The sequence below is a fragment of the Dermochelys coriacea genome, chromosome 2 (genome assembly GCF_009764565.3).
Source record: "Dermochelys coriacea isolate rDerCor1 chromosome 2, rDerCor1.pri.v4, whole genome shotgun sequence".
In the NCBI taxonomy this organism is placed as follows: domain Eukaryota; kingdom Metazoa; phylum Chordata; order Testudines; family Dermochelyidae; genus Dermochelys; species Dermochelys coriacea.
This window is the reverse complement of record NC_050069.1, coordinates 96,022,563-96,035,528: the sequence shown is the minus strand read 5'-3', so window position 1 is coordinate 96,035,528 and position 12,966 is coordinate 96,022,563. Positions and strand designations below refer to the sequence as shown.

The 12,966-nt window shown below is 38.0% G+C and overlaps 1 protein-coding gene and 1 long non-coding RNA gene across 6 annotated transcripts in view; one reads left to right on the top strand and one right to left on the bottom strand.

Annotated features, from left to right (window-relative positions):
* The window catches only part of CDH19 (cadherin 19), a 160,596-nt gene that overhangs the window by 26,760 nt on the left and 120,870 nt on the right, over positions 1-12,966 (top strand). For 2 of the 5 annotated variants that reach the window (XM_043508162.1, XM_043508158.1), the window contains exon 2: positions 3,259-3,299. The exons of the other annotated variants lie outside the window; for them this stretch is intronic. The gene's annotated coding sequence lies outside the window, so the exon portion shown is untranslated. The remainder of the gene's footprint in view (positions 1-3,258; positions 3,300-12,966) is intronic. 5 annotated transcript variants of the gene reach the window in all.
* Positions 788-12,966, bottom strand: part of LOC122458733 — a 46,625-nt gene continuing 34,446 nt past the window's right edge. The window contains exon 2 of the long non-coding RNA XR_006278936.1: positions 788-1,285. This is a non-coding gene — a long non-coding RNA (uncharacterized LOC122458733). The remainder of the gene's footprint in view (positions 1,286-12,966) is intronic.

Below are 12,966 nucleotides of genomic sequence, written 5' to 3'. Positions count from 1 at the left end.
TTTTCAAATGAAGGCAATAATATCCAACACACACACAATTATCTAAGCAAGTCATAATCTGTCAAATTCATAAAACAATTTCTCATATAAAGACCTTGGATATATTTCTAGTCTATCCTCAGTACCCCAGGAGTTTAAATTATTCCCAGTAACCTATTGATACTGATGAAGGATAGGACGATAAGAATGAGGGATATTGATAATGCAATAAACATTTCGATTAAACAATTTACTGTAGGTAAAAAATGTGCTCTGTGAAATACAACTCCCTTAAAGCCCTTTACTATACCTATGCTCAGTAGATTACAAAATAGCCACTAGTGGTATTCCTAAAGAGAAGTAAGTAAATGCTTCCATTCAGGTGAAAGGTATGTGCTAACCAAGGTATGTGGTTTTATTAGAATATGGACTCCACTCTGTAAGATTCTTTTTAGAACTAGCTGAAAGAGCAGCAACTGGGCTGTAAATAAAGTCACACAAGTTGCCAAAGACAAAGAATCTAGCCCAGGACATTTTCTAGTTCTTTTTACAGGCAAGAAATTTACTCAAGAGCCCACCATAACTATACAGTATTGATATTGTCAGTTAAACAATCTGTAGACTAAAAGAAACCTTTCAATGGATTTTAAAAGTCCAGTTACCCAAATACTATATCCATATTTTCAATGGACCAAATAAAAATCACACCCCTAAAGAACACCAGCACAATACCAATGTATCAATAACATCTCTCATAATAGGGCCCCTGCAAAGGGATGAAAATGATAATACAAATGTAGCATTAGGGTAGGATTTTAACAGAGGGCTTTATAAGGCACACCATATTTAGAAAACATTTTTCTTTGTTAAAATACAAAGGATTTTGCAAAGCAGTATTATTATTTAATATAATTATCCATTTTCTGTATCATGACTATGATTTTCTCCTCTTCATCAAGACCTAATTTTTCCGGTCAACTGAAGGGTCACCAACAGAACGTGCTTTCCAAAGCAAGTAGACTGGACTGAAAAGTAAATCTCACCCATGGAGAAAAGAGTTTAACTGCAAAAAGCTTCAGTGAATACGCTTATCCCCCATACTGAGAATCCAGACCAATTTGACAGAATAAATTGCCTTGCTGCTCAATGAGTCCCTCTAACACATACAGATTACATGTTTAAGACCTGTTGTTGCCTCCAGCCAATGTACCCACAAAGAGTGTTAACTGTCCGTGTCTCTGCTTCCCAGCTAGTAAAAGGAATTTGGCTCTGAAAACTGACTTCTAAGAGAAAGCGAAGCAGAATGCTGAAAAACACAATTAAAAGAGGGATAAATATGTGAAAATGTTTACTACCACCAATTGGTATAACATTCCAGACATATTAAGTAAAGCTACGCTTTCAACTAAGAGTATAATACTTTGTTATTTATTGGAATGCAGAAGAAAATGAAATTTCACAAGCCACACATATTAATGTGCCAGATGGGGGGAAGGGGAACCGTGTTATAGATTCTGCTAATGTGACTCCTTGAAACAGTTAGAGCCTCATGCTGTAACAGGCTGAAAATTAAGTGCAAATTCATCAGTTTAATTATTTCTTCTTTTCCTTTTGTGGGGGACATATTGAAGACCAGACATCTTTTACTTAATCACTGGTTACATTTGTTGCAGTATATGTCTGTAAAACAAGTGTAGCAAATCTATTGCTACGCTGTATTGTCAGGAGCCCCAGTTCCCTTTCCTGAGTTTGTAGCTATGCTGTATGAAAAACAGAAAACTCTCTTTCCCCTGCTGGTGGTTTGAATTGCTCTAATATGTTCTGGTAATAGGCCCCAGATGTCAGAGTATAAAAGGAACCCGGACCTGGCAAAAAGATTGCCATTCTGACCTTCTATTGAATTCTAGAGCTTTTGCCCTTTTTTGTCTTCTGAGCAAATCAAGCATTCACAAACATGCTGAATGGAGTGGAAAAAGCAGCTTGACTCTTGTGAAAAAAGTCACAAACAGAACTGAGATGGCCGCTTGCCACTTTCTCTGTCAGGGTGACATATGCCACTGTTTGTTGAGCTGCCTTTTGTGGGGGGAAAAAGAACCTTAACCTCAGCAGGGCTGTCTCTTCCTTCCCCCTTCCCCTCTGCCCCCTCCATCTTTGTAGTTGTTTCTTTTTCTTCTTCTTCTTCTTCTTCTTCTTCTTCTTCTTCTTCTTCAGAAAGGCTTTTATTTTTAATTCAGTCTTTGAAGTCTATCTTTTAGGAAAGATGAAGGGTGTATCTTATGGGCTTTTTTCTTCTGCAACTAGAGCCCTGACAATTCCTTTTTCTCATACTATGAGCATTTAGTTTATTATATTTACCACTCCATTTGTCTTGGCAAAAAAGGCTTACATCTGTAAAAATGTTCAGTAGAATAAATGCTCAGTAGAGTAAATCAAAGTGAATACAGCCAGATGCCTGCTAGCATTGATAACAGTCCATATTCACGATAAAGTCAATCAACTTATACACAATTTATGTGTCTTAGCCTCTAAACTATATTGGTTAATTGATCTTTGGCATGTTCAAGGAAATCTATGCAGGGCTATGTGGGAAAAGATAAGGTTCAGAAGTAATTTTTTAAAAACATATATTTCAACATGTTCAATATATATTAAATTTAGTTTGCATGATTCTTGCTCACATAGGACTAGACTGCAGCTTTGCCACAAACACTGAATAAGGGGCAACATGCAGCTGTGCTGCCCCAGGAGCAAACTAAGGATCATAGTGTGACTCAGGAAAAACTCTGAATCACAATATGGCACTTGGTTCCCCTCTTGTTCCAGTGAGAAAGCATTCAGGGTCGTCCCAGTATTGGCATAGATTATTTTCCCCTCCAACTTGGTTGAAAGGCACTGGCCAACATACTGTGGAGCAGAGAAGAGGCCCCACTGAAGAGACTATCTGCACAGTCCAATATGGACCTATGTGTATTCTGAGTAGCCTGTGCAGAAGAGTTAGGTGCTGGCTACCTGGAAGAATATAGAGTGAGTGATCATTTTGCTCACAGCGCAAAAATCATCATTGAGGGTTTTCACCATTTTGGGGTCAGATTCTGCAGCCTTTACTCACATTGTGTAGTATTTACTCATTTAAGTAATCCCATCCAGCGTGTGTCATTGTTCCAGCATGGTGCTCTTTGGTAGTTACGAAAGCAGAATTGTAGAAAAGTCTGTTTTGTTTAATGTGCAGAGCTCAAATGAGAAAAAAAGTCTATCCCTCTTTTAGATATTGTGCCTCAGGTTCAAGACAGTGAAAAACAAGAAACGGATTTAGGAAAAAGGTAAGGAGTCTCCCATCTTGTTCATTCTTTAGGATTCAGATAGTACATCTTGGGCAGCTAGGAAAAGGCCCCCAAAAGGTTTGTGAAACTGTTAAATTATAATTATTTGCTCATTGCCTTAGAAAAAGCATTTCACTCTCTGCAGTCCCAGCATTTTCCATTATTACTAGAGAAATCTTTCAGTTGTTGCTTTAGATTGATTCAGCATGACAGAAAAGCCAGTTAGCTACTCATATGCCTTGAGGTTTTTTAAAGCTGTGAGTACAAAGGTTCTACCTTTTGTAACAGGTATGCCATCATGTAGCCAGGCTTTGTTTAGGACTGACAACCACAATATTCATGAATCGGGCATCCATGGAGTTTAGGATGAGGACAGCCAGCAACCCAACCCTATCTCTGAAAATGTTGTCCAGCAAAAGAACTGTAGCCTGCCAGACACAAGAACTGTAGCCTGTCAGACTCAAAGATAGAAGAGAATCATATGGGTCCAGAGCCTGTTGGAGATTGGTGTCCTAGAAGTGAATTAAACCTGTGTCCAGGATCACTGAAACGTTAACAAACATCACTGACTCTTTTTCTAAACAAAGGTTGACTTGGGTGTTTTGTGACAAATGCTTTGCACGTTCCTTACTGCATTTAGTGTTACCTCAGAACACTAGCAATTAGCTGAAACAAGTTTGTCTGTTGTTATACAGTGTTGCTGCGCACTGTTCAGATGTTGCTGTGTTTCACTCCAGAGCTAGCGGAGCTTCAGTATTAGATTAAGTGATTCTTATATTAACATCATCATTACAGTTCACAAAGCATGGAAGGTTGTATATAAATGTAAGATATTATTTTCAGCACCAAAATCAGATAACATGTAACTACAGAAAAATCAAATATAATGCCTGCTAGACTAACACTACTTCTCCCAGGACTCATATTCTTTGGAGATTTCTATTTAACTCTTCCCTCCGCCCATTAATCTCCAGTCCATCTTCTCTTTTTATATTCTACAGCAGTAGCTGACACCCACTCACAACAGCAAGACTAGCTCACTAAGGCAGCTGCTTGTACCCTGTTAACATTGGCCACTGATATAGCAGCATGGTGCCACATAACAGACAAAGGTCACTCAACTTCTGTCCCCTGGTTATTCATTTCTACACAGGTGACTAGCACTTCAAGATTCCTCCTCCTAGCCTGTCATGTTGCTTCACAGCAGTATGAAAAATAAGGACAACTCTAGCCTTGATAAGGTTTTCTTTATTAAATGTTGCTTTACTGACAGTTCAAAAATATATGCTCCCTTGCAACTGTTAGCCAAACTCAAATGAGGTGCAGTAGAAAAAAGATTGTATCCAGTTACAATTGCCACAACAGAAAAATTCCAGGAAAGAAAAAAAAAGCGTACTCGTTAAAGATAACCTATTAAATTTAAATGGAAATATGTAGTGGAGGAATTGTATATCTGCAGGGCTGACATAAAAATAACCTAATGTGATGCACAAATTCACTCAGATACCTATGATAGTAATTTTTGTTGATGCCAAGCACTTCAGGATATATTCCATAACTGGCACCAGACTATTTATCTTCAAGCAAAAAGAGCTTTCAGCAGTTATGCAAGGTCTTTTATTTAACCAGGATAAACTTGTATAGCACAAATAAGCCTAGCATTTGGGTATTCCTTTTTGGCTCAAAAGTTTTTAATACAATGTATATATGAGCATGTGAAACATATTTCACTTTCTCAGCATTCTCTTTCCTCTCATAAATTTGTCATAGCTAATTTTGTGTAAGAGTGAACAACACATTCACTGATAGGTTGCTACAGCTATAATTTCGGTCTGACAACAGTATAAACCTCAAGAACGCTTCTAAAATATTCAAGTTGAGTAGTGAAAGAACTTGTTCTGAAGAAAGGAATAGCATGGATTGTTCTGCTTCAGAGTAGCAGCCGAGTTAGTCTGTATTCGCAAAAAGAAAAGGAGTACTTGTGGCACCTTAGAGACTAACAAATTTATTAGAGCATAAGCTTTCGTGAGCTACAGCTCACTTCATCGGATGCATTTGGTGGAAAAAACAGAGGAGAGATTTATATACACACACAGAGAACATGAAACAATGGGTTTATCATACACACTGTAAGGAGAGTGATCACTTAAGATAAGCCATCACCAGCAGCAGGGGGGAAAAGGAGGAAAACCTTTCATGGTGACAAGCAAGGTAGGCTAATTCCAGCAGTTAATAAGAATATCAGAGGAACAGTGGGGGGTGGGGTGGGGGGGAGAAATACCATGGGGAAATAGTTTTAATTGTGTAATGACTCATCCATTCCCACTCTCTATTCAAGCCTAAGTTAATTGTATCCAGTTTGCAAATTAATTCCAATTCAGCAGTCTCTTGTTGGAGTCTGTTTTTGAAGCTTTTTTGTTGAAGGATAGCCACTCTTAGGTCTGTAATCGAGTGACCAGAGAGATTGAGGTGTTCTCCAACTGGTTTTTGAATGTTATAATTCTTGACATCTGATTTGTGTCCATTTATTCTTTTACGTAGAGACTGTCCAGTTTGGCCAATGTACATGGCAGAGGGGCATTGCTGGCACATGATGGCATATATCACATTGGTAGATGCGCAGGTGAACGAGCCTCTGATAGTGTGGCTGATGTGATTAGGCTCTATGATGGTATCCCCTGAATAGATATGTGGACAGAGTTGGCAACGGGCTTTGTTGCAAGGATAGGTTCCTGGGTTAGTGGTTCTGTTGTGTGGTGTGGATTGTTCTGATTCCCTTGTCCCTAGCAAATAAAGGTGTGAGGTTGTGAAATCCTCAGAAGTCATGTGTGAGCCCTTGACATGATCTAGAAAAAACTGTAAGTATACCTGATATTATAAAACTGAGAATTAGAATATAATGAGTCCGATTTTCAAATGAGATCCAGCCCCTACAGTGGATAACAGACATAGATTAGATTAAATAGATTAAAATGCGAGGAAGACATCACCAATTTTAGTGTCTGTCCTCACAGGTCTTGACATCAAATTACATGATGACATGACATCATATTATCTGGGGGTGATAGGACACAGCAAGAGGAAAAGAATAGGGACAAGAAAAGAAATATATCTTCAAGCAGTTGATGTCCCCAGCAGAAGGACAGAGCTAAATAAGCTAAACTTTCTGACTCTGACCCAGAATATCACTTAAGCATATACTTCATTTCATTGCCACAAAATACAATTGAGGCCAAGAGCATAGCAAGATTTTTTTTAAAAATTAAAGAAAGAAGATTAGTCATTTATATGGACAATAAGAACATTCACAGTTTCATTAGATAGTTTAAAATATTAGACTATTCAAAGTCCTTTGAAGTCATAGAATTATAGAAATGTCAGGCTGGAAGGGAACTCAAGAGATCATTTAGTCCATCCCCTTGGGCTAAAACAGGATTAAGTCTACCTAATCTATCCCCAACAGATGATCATCTATCCAGTTCTTAAAAATCTCCAGTGACAGGGACTCTACAACCTGCCTAGGTAACCTGTTTCAGTACTTAAATATCCTTATAGTTAAAAAATTATTCCTAATACCCAACCTATATTTCTCTAGCTGCAAAGTCAGGTACTGCAGTCTATTGCCCTGCCACTGTTGGGTTGTTCCTTATTAAATGTTGCTTTTGTTTGGGCCAGTCTATTTTTAACTGTCCCAAGCAGTAAATCTTCCACCACCTCTTTGGGAAGACTATCTCAGAGTCTAACATAATCCTATTGTTTGGATGTTTTCGTGGTATTCAGCTTTAATATTCTATATTTATTTTCAATCCATTACTCCTATTTATATATCTTGTATTAGCCAAAATAATTCTTCTATTTCCTTTGTAATAAAACCCTTCATATAGTTTTAGATTGCTATCTTGTCCCTTCCCTTTATCAGCACTTAAGCAGGTTATATAGACTTAACCCTTTAAGGCCCAGTCTGTCAATGTAAAGGGGTTCAGAGTGGTCTAAGGGTCCTTAATTGGAATGACAATCTGTCCCATACTCTTTTCTTGTGAATTATTTCTCAAAGCCCCCTAATAATTTATTTTGCCTTTCTCTGAAACCCTTCCATTTTGTGAATATCACCTTAGTAATGCAGTTCCCACCATGCTCCAGGTATGATTGCACTCTCTCCCAATTCAGAACAATATGTAGGTAGCCCAAAAGTGCATTAGCATTTTTTTTGCTGTTACGTCTTATTGTAAACTTATGTCTAATTTGTTTCCCAGTATATAACAGTACCAGGAACCAACATAGAGTGAAGGTTATCACGGAAATACCCAGTGCAAAAGTACCCAGTGTAACAGTACCCGTGCATAAGCCCCCAAATGCTCACGTATCTGAAGGCTTATCCTGAGTGACTTCATTACTGGAAGTGCTGCCTCAGGTAGGTGACACATCCAGGAATATCAGAAAGGCACTAATATTTCCTGTGTCTGTCCCCAAACTGTAAACCAGCTCCAATATTACTATAGGGGTATACTTCTAAGAGAAGCAGTGGCAAAGTTCACTGTAGCTGGGGAATAGTAGTTTGAAAAAGAAAAGGAGTATTTGTGGCACCTTAGAGACTAACACATTTATTTGAGCATAAGCTTTTGTGAGCTACAGCATTGAATGCATCCGATGAAGTGAGCTGTAGCTCACGAAAGCTTATGCTCAAATAAATTTGTTAGTCTCTCAGGTGCCACAAGTACTTCTTTTCTTTTTTGCGAATACAGACTAACATAGCTGCTACTCTGAAACCAGTAGATAGAAAATGAGTAGAGCTAGTTGGAACGTTTTAGACCAAATAAAATTTCGTTGAAATGTGCCGTTTTGAGAAGAGGTACCAGTTATGATTAATACTTAATCAGGAAGGTTTTTGAGATCCAGGTTTTTGAGATCATTCTGATCACTACTGAACACAGAGAGAAAGAGAGAGACCTGAATCAAAAACCATGCAGAACAAAACCAAATTTCTACATCTCAAAAGTTGTCATGAAATGGAAATATCTTCTAGACAGGTATTAAAATAACCATACTGGATTTCTTTGAGCCTCAAAAAAACAATCCAAAAATGGGATAGGGTGCTTCCCATTTTTTAAAGGTCATAAGAGTAGATCTCTCTTGACTTATATCAGTGCTGCTACTGCTCTTTCATTTGCCTCCCTCCAAGCAGTCACAAATGAGCAGATCACCATATTATATGCTCATGTATCAGGGTAGAATCCAGGACCGTGAGGCTGCAATATTATGTAGCAACTAGGGTCTTCCTCTGCCCCAGTAGGATTCTGCCACTGCCTCTGTCAGGTTAATAGAGCTCCAGACCAATATGGTTCTTCTCGAGTCCCAGGAAGGGCAGACTGACACTTACTTAGCCTTCCCTGACCCTCTAGAATTGCAGTTTCTGGCCCCTGGGATTTCAATATATGGGCTGTGGAGAGAAGAGCAATGGAAGAAGAATTCAAGGAAGAAATGTGCTTTGAGGAGAGGATTGGGTGAAGAGAAAGCTCCTGGTGGGCAAGAAATGAAACACTTCTTCAGCCATAGGAAGCAGTATTACAGAGACTGGCACATAGAGCAATAAGGAAAGAGGGCTGTGAGGTCTATAGGGAGCAGGAGGAAATGAGAGCAGAAATATAGGTGGGGTGAAATTAGGTGAGGATTTAAAGATTAGAATATTGAATTTGATGCAGTAAAAATCTAAGAAGCCATGTCAGGATTCAAGGTTGAGAGTGATGAAGTGTTGGATGCAGAGTTTTGGAAAAATTGGAGGGGGGGAAACTGAGACGGACCCACGGGATATTACAAATATAATTATGAGAGATTAATAAGGTCCCCAGATATATTTCAGGCAAGTGGATAGAAAGGAAAGGACAGTTAGAAGAAATATATTGCAATTTTATGTTGTATATGTCTGTGTCTGTCCAGTAAAATTAGTAATGTGTGCTGGTTTTGTAAGGCACTAAAATTATATTTGATTATTAAAATTAAAAAAAGGAGTTAGCTGCAATCACATCTGGAGGACTGAGCATCTCCCACCAACCAATAAAACAGTTGGTTTGGGGTGATAATGCTAAATCATGATTCACAATCACAATCCACCACTATTTTTTTTCCCCCTCTTAAATGTCAGGTAAAATCGCTGAAGCACAAAGTGGATTATTTAACTCACAAAGTGATAATGTGCAGCACTGTTAACACTTACAGGCAGGAAATGAAACCTGAAGTTGTAGTAATCTTACTGTAGTTAAACAGATAATGATGTAATTTCCTACTTTGTGTTTAAAAGCCCTGACCATGGGAAAAAGGCAACAAATTGTCAAATTGCCATTGTTTGATTTCTGACAGAGGCCAGGACCTTCCCCGCCTCATTGTGGCCTTCATCACCCCCCTGCTCAACTGTCTGCTTTGCATTGCCTGTGAAGGGCAGAACAGACTGCTCTTGCAGGAGCTGGAAATGAGAGGCAGTCAGTCTTTGTAACAGGAGAGGGCAAAAGCCAACTCTCCACATTGAAGATTTCAGAGCAGCCTGATGAATGGCTACTTGCACTTCAGAGAGGAGGAGGGGAGGAAGGAAAAGAGGCCTGCGATGGTGGGATTGAAAGCATTAACGTTCTCCACACACTGTTCTGATATACGTCTGAGTTGGCAATTTAAAAGCTTTTTTAATTTGTCCCCAGCACACTGAACCATCTTTGTTTTCATCCTCGTAGCTTCAGCAAGTGCAAAAAACCCCAAACAAACAAAAAACAAACATAAAAAGACCCCAAACCCAGAACCTGAGGTATAATCATGTTTTGTTTTTGTTTGTTTTTCTGATCAATGTTGTGGTTTGGAGGACATGACAGTGAGCTACAGGAGTCATTATATATTAATTTTGGTGGTTTATTTTAGTAAGCAATTTATAGCTTTTTCCAGCTTTTTCTTTTATTTTCTGCTCATTAACTGAGTCCCCATTTATGCTGTACCTTTTGCATTAAAAGATGTGTTGCACTATTTAGAGCCTTAAATTAGCCCATATGTCGAAACTATATCTAAATGAGCCGCTTACAGTACTTTAGTGTGAAATACATTATATAAGTCTCTTCTCCCCTGCACGACCATATTTTTCCCTTTACAGATTTGGCTTCTTCAGCGAAAGTAAAGTATTGTCCTTTAATCAAAAGTGAAATAAAACTGTATTACCAAGAATAATACTAAAAATTATGGGAAGAAATACAAATATTGGGATATCACACAAATCATGAGCATATAATATGCTGAAGGTTTTCAGGGATATTTAATCCTTGGAAAAATAGGTCAGATCCTCAGATGGTGAAAATTGACTAAGCTGCACTGAAGTAAATGAGGCTGATATACATTGGATACATTGTGCTCTAAACAGCGGACTGTATAGTCCTACAATAACTTTGAATGCCATGCATTTCTTTTTTGTAAAGCCTTATTAAAAAAGAAAATTAAGTTGTTTTTCCTGTTATCTGATAATTTTTACCAAAATATATTATTACCCTGCATGTTCCCTAAAAGAAACTCTTCTTGTAAAATATTCTCTTTTGTTGCCAATGTTGTTAGACAGCAGAACAGGTAACTGCAGCGTATTTAAGAATAATGAATATCTGGCTGAAGAATCAAGATAAAACATTTTCCTAAATTCTTTCTCAAGGCTGGTGTGGAGTTCCACCTGTTTTGTCAATTTTTCTACTGCAGAATTGCCAGATTGAGGGGTTGGATGAAATCCTAGCACCATTGAAGTCACTGGAAAAATTATAATTGACTTCAATAGGATATCACTCCTTCTGTTCTGAGTTTCCACTGAGAAAATTTCTTCTACTGGAGAATTTTATCTTTTTTGCTATTATTCCTGTACTGGGTCAGATTCTAAGCTTATGTAAACTGGCATAGTTCCTATAAAGTCTATTAAATTGGACACTGAATCCAAGACAATACATTTACAGTTGAATATGGGAAATGTAGCTCTTTTCCCCTTCTTGGCTAGCAGAAGAGTGATTTTTTTTTTTCCTTTTGGGAGTTTTACCTTTGCACGGTTAGAATGTGTATACAACTTGCATGATGATATTGATGTTCGGAATAATGATGTTTGTCATCTGCTCCATTGCCAATGGGATCTGCTCTCTCCCATTTAGCAGTATGAAATAACTCTTTATTCTCACAGTTCTTAATTCTACATTCTGAGTGTTCAGTGAACTTTTGCATTGATTTATGTAAATAAGGCTCCTTCTCTGTTCTAATGGTACCAGTCTCTACTTTCCCTTTTAATGAGGAAAAACTGTGTGTGTCTTTTAATGATTTATGGGCACATATCATTTTTTTAAAAAAAATCTCAATTAGTATTAATCTAGAACTTTTTTTCTCTATCTTTAAGAATCAGAACATTTTCTGCACAAGTCCTCTCTTGGTCTGGCAGTGCTCTTTATTGATATATTGCTTATCACAAGATAAATATTATTACAACCATGGTAATGTTGTAATAATGATATTTAACATCTGTTTGTTTTATATTCCAACTGTTTCGTAATTCATTACAAAATTTAAAAAGAAGTCTATTGTCAACACTTCAATTCAGTCTCAGGCTATATTTAACATCAGAACATTTCACCAGGTTAGGACCCACTGGTTGACTTTGTTTCTTAGAATTGTATAGTTGGTTCTTTAAACCCTTATACAGACATTTTCAAGACTTGTAAAATAAGAAATAAAACAATCCCCAAATTCTATGTGGAATTTGGTTCTAATGGAATTTGGAGTATCAGTATTGCATTAAGTCATACTATAGCCACACTGATGTTTGTTGTAAATAATCCCCCGGCACCCAGTGCTGAGCGAAAGTAATTAATTTCCTAGTTATGGGGTCTTGTTATGGATTTGACACATATGTGGCCAACTTGACTGCTCTCATTTTTTGTAATTGTGTAAGTAAGTTAAATTTCAGCAGCACCTCTGCTGTAGTTTTTAGTTGCAGAGAGCTTATAGCTCAAGGTAAGGGACCTTTTCACTACTTTACATACATTGGACTAGACAGCTTTTCAATCTGCTGGGACTAATATGGCGCCTGATCCATCAATGTGGACTAGAGTAATTTTGAACCCAAATCTTGAAGGTTATTGTTGAGGTTAGTAGCTGTCAAGAATACTGCATAGCACATCCTGGTACTCATACAGAATCATAGAATATCAGGGTTGGAAGGGACCTCAGGAGGTCATCTAGTCCAACCGCCTGCTCAAAGCAGGACCAATCCCCAACTAAATCATCCCAGCCAGGACATTGTCAAGCCTGACCTTAAAAACTTCAAAGGAAGAAGATTTCACCACCTCCCTAGGTAACACGTTCCAGTGCTTCACCACCCTCCTAGTGAAAAAGTTTTTCCTAATATCTAACCTAAACCTCCCACACTGCAACTTGAGACCATTACTCCTCATTCTGTCATCTGCTACCACTGAAAACAGTCTAGATTCATCCTCTTTGGAACCCCCTTTTAGGTAGTTGAAAGCAGCTATCAAATCCCCCCTCTTTCTTCTCTTCCGCAGACTAAACAATCCCAGTTCCCTCCGCTTCTCCTCATAAGTCATGTGTTCCAGTCCCATAATCATTTTTGTTGCCCTCCGCTGGACATTTTCCAATTATTTCACATCCTTCTTGTAGT